Raw genomic sequence first — 8,030 nt, forward strand, 5'->3', positions numbered from 1 at the left:
ATGGCTCAGATTTCAGTGCAAGATCAACTTTTTCCCAACACATAACATTTTTATCAAATAATGTTAATAAGATTCATAAATAGTATTTATTCTCTCAAACTATTCGTTGCATTACCAGCGGACAAGCTCAAGTCTACTGTGAGTCTCCACATCCAGCCTTTTCTGTTACTGCTTGTGTAGTGAGGAATTATGGCTGTGTGGTTGAACTCCAGCTGTGTCACTGGAGCGTATAAGGGCAGAGAGAGAACTACGACTGAGCTGCGAGGCCACAGAGTAGCGGTAGCACCATCAATGAGCACTAAGTGACGAGTGGTTCAGAACTAAACCCAACTGAAGTGGTTCAGAACAGAACTGAACGTGTTGTTGAAATGATTGGTGATTTAGTAAATGGAGTTTTGATACGTCAACATACGGCATCTTATTTTTTTTCTTAAATGTGGTTCAGAATACTGAACGTTTGTGAGTGCCAGCCAAGAGGGACATGGGTGGGATGGGGTAAGGGTTGAAAAGTCCTTTCTGAGACTAGCGGAGTGACTTGCACCATCCTTGTATCTTTTAGTTACGTAACAACTCTGCACAAGGGCATGCATCTTGTATTCTTCTCTTGTGACTCAACAGTTGTTGACTCATCTGTAAATGAAATGCAAACCTTCTGCCTCCCCCCAAATACACACACACATACACACACACACACACACACACACACACACACATAGAGAGCATGCTGGCCTTGTGTAACACTGTTGGCTTAGGGAAAGCTCAGTTTTCAGTTGTCGCTGATTCCAGGAATTTCTGAAGCAGTTGTCCCAAGGCCAGGGGGATGCTTAGATCTGGACAGGCCTGGCCAGGTTCAGCCTCAGACTGCGTAGGAGACGGAGAGAAGGATGGGGAGAGAGGAGAAGAGCGGAGGTGGAGGAGAGGAGGGGAGGGGAAGGGAAGGGAGGATGGGGAGAGAGAGAGAGAGACAGAACTCACTGAATGTCATGAGTCATAAAAATTGAGTGAAAGCTGCTGCAGAAGCACTTGCTAAGCTGCAGAAAGGCTTATATGGAGAATTGGGTGACTGATGCTTTTTCGAGTCACTACACACACAAAAAAGAGGCACTTGGGAAATCATGGAAAAAATGCAACCAGCCATTTGTGTTGTGTGTTACAGAAATCAAACGTCAACTTTGACTTGAGGTCACGAAGACCTGTGATAACTTCAGCACTGGCCGAGGTTTCAAAATTCCCAAAGAGACTTGCCAAATAGTTCACCATCACAAATACACATAAAGGGCCACAACTGTTCAAAACTATTATGCCCAAGTCATTACAGAGTATTTGTCTTTGCCATCAAATGTGTGCCACATTCATTAAAGCATGCTGTATCTGTTCGTATGGATCAAGTGCAAATACTTCTGGTTATGTCCCAAGGACATTGTTTCATAGTGCCTGTACCTGTACCCAACCTTTTGGACTTTAGGTGTCTGTCTGCCTGTCTGGCCAGCTGTGGTCGGTGGGCCACCTTCCCTGAAGATTTAAGACCCATGTGGGCTCAGTCTGTCTGGAAGTAACAGCAATATGACCGCCAGTCCTGTAAGCCTTAAGTATATACACAGGCATGTGTGCTTCTTACAAAAGAGTAAGTTTGGGCTGTCTGTCCATCTGTGTATGCTTCCAGAAGGGGACGTAACGTGTGGTTTTACGAGAGAGGCAAATCTTTGGCTAATAAAAGATGGTTTATATCACCATAGCGGCAGCCCAAAATATGATTTCAGATGTGATTTCCTGATCTGTGAAACGTGTGCGCAGAGACAGTGACGTAAGCACTTCACTTCAAAAGCTTCCCTGACTATGGGCTTGTCAGAGGTGTTTATATTTGATATTTTTGCTTATGTTTCTCTGGAAATAATACCTCTTCTAAAATAATCATCAAACTCTGATATGAACCATGTGGATGGGTTTGGGTGACTGCCAGATCCTTCTTTTTTCTTTAATAAAGTAGAACCATATATATTGCTACGCAGAGGAAATCTAACAAGAAAATGCAGCATACATGACTTGATGATTCTGATGATTTCAGGACACATGAAATCCGGTACTGGTTTGAATGAGCGTCACTTGTAGATCTTTTGTGGTCTTTCATTCTGTTGATGTTCTGACGTTTGAAGCAGTGTTGCTTTTGTTGTATTATCATTTCCATCCTTTCACCAGTGGATTAAGTGGAGCCCTTTGTGATATTCCGTGAATAAATTAGACCACGGTGACATCAACCCCCCCCCCCCCCCCCCCCCACTTACCAAAAACCTGCTACTCTAACACTACTCCTAACAGCGAGCTCCTATTTCTAGGGCCAGACTTTCCAAAGAGAGGTGACAGGGAGGCAGAAGGCAAGAGCCCCAGCAACATACCAAACCGGGCCCAGCCAAATCCACATCTGTGAGCAATCAGGCTTAACCCTGGCCAGGCAGGCCCATGTGTCCAGCAGGCCTCGGAGAAGCAAGCTGTGTGAGGGGTAGGAAGGTCAGTGGACGCACTCCCCAGACGAGGTTGACATGCCTATTTGAGTGAAAAGAGAGCAGGAGAGAGTGAAATGGATGCAGGTAAACCTATCAAGCCGTAGGAGGTACACAGGGCTACACATCATTTATGACTTACCTCACCTCTCACAACAGGCTAAGTCTCCTTGTTGTAGTCATGTGTTGTTGCTCTACTCACGTCATCTATCAGAATAGAAAAATCCAAAGGTGTTTGGATTGCCAATACAACTGGAGTATATTAGCTACCATTAATCACTTTACTTCATCTTCACTGCTCATATCTCATCTTGTATTTAAGCTCATGCCCAGTCCCCCCCGCCCCCCCCCCCCCAACTTGAAATGTGTAATTTGTTTATGCAGCATTCTGAATCTGGGTATAATCATAACATTGGCTGGATTCAGATGAGCATAGTTGAGAGGCTTGTATAATCTTTTGGTAGTGGTAACAACTCTCAGACTTTTAAGACAAAACATCATCTGATGTATACCCTTAAGAAACTCTGCCACATATAACTGTATCAAGCTGACAAAATCTAAACCTTATGTGTGGTTATACTTGTTGTAAACACTGACAAAGACCTGTTTTCAGTTTATAAACTAAGCACAAACTTGGTCTATTTTCAGTACTTCTTTACTACAACATTCCTTAGTTGATGTAAAAAGAATGTAGATGCATATCTATGTTTTCTTTGCATTTGAGAAACCCTATTCTACAACTGTCAATGGTGAGCCTATTTCATGTCAGCACAATCCAAATATATGCGGCTCTTTAAAGCTGACACTGATCTTGACCTGGGGTTGCAATTCCTCACCTCTACTAAGCAGACCTTTCTAAAGCACCTGAAAATTATAACCAGACACGTTAGATACAAAAATATAGCTGTCAAGTAGTGAATCTCCAGGAGAAGGACAAAGGAGCCCTCACATCCCTAGAAAATGTTTTTTTTAATCTTTATTTCACAGAGAAGATATGATTACACTAAGGACTTACGGTATGCGGTATATGCTTTAGTTGAAACTATAACTGTCCATGCCCATGCTGACAGTTCAATTTCAAGAAGGATCTGTTAATTGCATGTAATAATGTGATAATAAGTTGAATAACGTGAAAAAGCAGCTTGCGTTTTAAATCTTGTAGGTAGAAACATTTTGGACTGTATTGGATTAGACTTCATCCTGGTGTTAGTGTCTGTTAAATTGTTCATGTGGTATTCCCCAAGGCTCCATTTTGGGCCTGGTCAAATTATCATTGTATACATGACCCACACCCTGATTGTTTCCTTCATTGTGAAGCAGATAATGTCCATCTATCTATCCTAGAAGTCCAGATATCGGCCTGGTTTACGCATTCCCTATTACTGACATCAACAACAGGATGTCTGTAACTTCTATTATTTCAGCATTGCCAAAGCGAATTAAGTTCATTCATGGCCGATCCACAGGCTACTGCACGTCATATCCAGTTGGATGCCAGGTCAGTGACCCCCCCAGGAGTCCAGTTATTTGGGAATATTAATCCACTCTATTCTAGGTATCTAGAGGACATGTTAAGCAACTGGTCCAGTCAGGTTTTAGAAAGTTCGAAATATTGTTAGATTGAGGTCCACGCTGCACCATCCTGCTGGTTAAATGTGTGTCAATTTCTTGACAGCTTTACAATTGCAGTGCCATGTTCTCAACTCCAAATTATGTTCCATGGCCCATCTTCAGTCAGTGCAAAAAAATATTTTCTTTTCTGATTGCTTGCTTTGCCTGTTTACTTGGAAGTGTCACATTCTATCAAACCATATCACATTTCCTCTAGCTAATGATGCTAAATCTTCGTGCTCACTCAGAAAATGTATTGTAGTGTAATGAGTCTAATACTGATGATATCAGAAATAGAAGACAAAATGAAATTATGGCTTTTCTTCTGCACTCTTTCTCACAAAAAACACTTTGTTTTTCATTGTTTTTGGATGAAGAGAGCCCAAACTCTCTCTGCCCCCTGTCCCTATTTTTTCTGTGTCTCTCTCTCTTCCTCGCTCTGTCTTTGTCTTACTTTCCACTCTTGCTCTGTGTCAGACTGTTGCGCCTGATAACTCTCTTGCACACACACACACACACACACACTGGTGATTAAAAGCAATACACTCTTCTCGTGTGGGTGGTTTGCTGAGCATTCCAGACTGACTTGGTTTTAACAGAGTCAGTGACTGTGTGACTGCTCTGATTGGAAGCCACAGAAGGACTGATTCAGACCATATGAGAGGAAGTAGAGGTGCAGTTAGACACAGGGCTCAAGCAGCCTGCCCCCATTTGTACCTGGAGAGCCTGCTGGAAAACACACAGCAAACTCTCACTCGTTCTCTCTGCTTCCTCGCTTCCCATTCTCTCCCAGTTTCACTCCGCAGTTTCTTTTACTGCCTTTTTTGCTTCCTTGCTCTTTTCTCTCTCTCGTTCACCCTCCTCCCCCCCCCCCTCTCTCTCTCTCTTTTTCCTTCTGCAAATGAGTGTCTGCGCCTCCTCTCGCTCAGTCTTCCGCTCCCTCTCACTTTTCCATCTCTCACGTCTTTCCACCCCTTCACCAAGTTTTCCCCTCTAGATCCTCCTCTTCTTCACCTCTCATCATGGCACCTCTATGGCAGGCTTTTCCCCATCTCCGATGTATTACACGGGTCATTTTACATTATATACCCATATGGAAAACACCTCAGTGGTGTTTGAGAACTAGTGACTGTTTTCTCAAACAAATGTGAAATGTCAATTGTCAAAACCTCATTTTGGAATGACAGTATGTATCGTTCACTGCATACATTTCCAACATCTGCATTTTTTTCCAAAGAAAGATTTATAAGAACCTGTGTTGTACAGCTAGGTAACTACCATTCATTCCTGTAGCCTGTCATTTTTGCACAATGTGGTGGAACGTTAAGTAACAGCTATTCTCCTATATTATTGTCCCGTTCCTTCTGCATTCTATCATTCTATTGTGCCAGGTGGAACCCACAGAAAGACTGCACATGGGGCTCTCGAGCACCTATGTTTTTCTTCCATCGGCCAGAGTCTGCAGCATATCAGCCATAATCATCAGGGTTACAGACAAGCTGAGAAGCTTAATTTGTACTCATTATGATTAATCTATCACAGCTTGTAGTGTTAAGTGCTACTACGCTGGTGTTCGTTTGTGTTCGAGCAGGCCATCGGAGTAAAGATGGGTGTTGTAGGTCAATGAAGGGAATGTGTGTGACCAGATGAGTGTGTAAGGGGTGAATGACCTGTCTTTTCCATATTACTCACATATAGTCACATACCAAGGGACCGTTAAATCTTATTGAGATTCCGTGTGTGTGTGTGTGTGTGTGTGTGTGTGTGTGTGTGTGTGTGTGTGTGTGTGTGTGTGTGTCTGTGTGTGTGTGTGAGAGAGAGAGAGCAAAAAACAACACAGTTGAAGGTAATGACCTCATTTCTCATTTGTGAGGGAAGAAGGAATTTCTTTTGAAAGCAAGCAGAACGTCAAGAGTCAAATGGCAGAGCACCGTAGTAAGTTGTGATTGTCACCAAATTACTTCACCACTTTCCCTTTCCAGCTGGGTATGAGGTTCAAGTGGTGAAACAGAGGGGGAAAATGTGCCGTGTAGCATACTTTGCCCAGCCTCAACAAAAGAGTCAACCTCTCGCTTTATTTCTCTCACTTTACCGTAATCATTTCCGAGGTAACTTCGGGTTTTTCTATTATTTATAATTGGAGGATATACATATATTGGTTACCTGTCCTTAAGTCATATTGACTTCTGTAGTTAATTGATGCAGTAAATGAATGCAAATACATGTCATAGTTCCTCAGTTGCTAACCTAACCCTAAGTAAGCCATGTGACAGGATGTATGTGTACAAGATGGACATTAAATCTCCATATTACCTAACATCTCATGATCGTTTAATTTGATCAGTGATCGATCATGGCGACTCATTCCCTAAGAGGACTGGTGTGCTCCAGACACTTCAGATCTTTAATAAAATGGAAGTGTGTTTTTGAATTAATTTTAATTTCCTTTCTATACAACGAACCCATTGCATCTTTGCTTCTCATTCCAAATGCTAACAGTTCCCCACCCACCCAACTGTGCATGTGGCAGGAAGTAGTCAAGGTCAAAGATATGGGTCTTTGACAGTCACTGGCCCACGTAAGTGCACCAGCGCGCACACACACACACGCACACACACACATACAGACACGTACATACACACCCAAGCACACACACACACACACACTCAATGGCTACATCTGCTAAAGTTTCATACAGCTCAATAGTGAGAAGAAGCGGTGGCTTTCAGAATAGTGGATTAGCTTACATATATCATGTAAAAGAAAGTTCTTGAACATGACTTTAGCAAGACACTAATATGAACTAGACACTTCACGCTAATGTGAACAAGAGAATAAGTTCATATACACAAATGCATATCTGTGGCAAAACACCTTCTTTGATTCATGAATGGCCATAGATATGCACACACACCCACACCCATTCATGCAGACAGGTTTAGCACAATTTTTGATGAGCGTTCCAGATCACACTACCATAGCAACAGCTAGTCCACTGAGGTAGTGTGGGTGAGACAGTTAACATTCAGCCTTTCAACATTTTTACATGGCATATATGTCTCTTTTTCCTCTGAAAATACAAACTGAAATGTGTATTCATGAGTCAAACCAAAGCTGATATATAATTATTACCCAACAACCTGACATTAGCCAACATCATCAACTTTTTAATTTCCTGTTAACATCTGCCTTTAGTCAAAATGCTTGTACATATGTAGAATACATTGAGAAACATATTTTGGCTGATGAACTGATGGTTTTAGTTACTTTTAGACTAACTACATATTAAAGTGTAAATAAACTCATAACAAGTAGTAGCCTACATCATTTAGATAACGTTCCTTTCTTGCTCCAAAGTACCTCAAACTCTGGAATGAATCGCTTAGTCCGAATGGCATGGGGGCAGACCCAAAGATCTGAGGAAAGGTCACAAGGAAGACCTGAATCATCCCTTTTTTCCTGTTGGACAACTGTGCTTTGGAGATTCAGTGTGTAGCTTGGTGTCCTCGTTTCTCATCATTAGCTGTTGCAAAATTATTATTATGTACTCCAGGATCTGCAGTCTGTTTTCCCCTTTTTTGGTCAACAATATAATATACTTAGACTTAACCAATCTACATGAAACTTGGCATGCTTGTAGCCCCCATGGGTGATACGGAATGTGTCCCTTTGTGCTAGCACCCCCTAAAGTGGGGTGGGCTCAAAGCTCTTTTTGGGAAATAGCTCGACCGTTTCACCAAAAAAAAAGAACCAACAAAAACAAAAAAAATCCATGTAAATGATATGTTTTATTTTAATTTTTTTTGTTTTGTATTTTGTCAAAAGGTCCAATAAACAATGATCCGACTTACACTGCATGTGTCAGTCTTAACAGGGTTAAATGAATTATGTAAATAAAAAACATATGTATATAAATACATA

Source organism: Clupea harengus, chromosome 7 (assembly GCF_900700415.2).
Source record: "Clupea harengus chromosome 7, Ch_v2.0.2, whole genome shotgun sequence".
Taxonomy (NCBI): Eukaryota; Metazoa; Chordata; class Actinopteri; order Clupeiformes; family Clupeidae; genus Clupea; species Clupea harengus.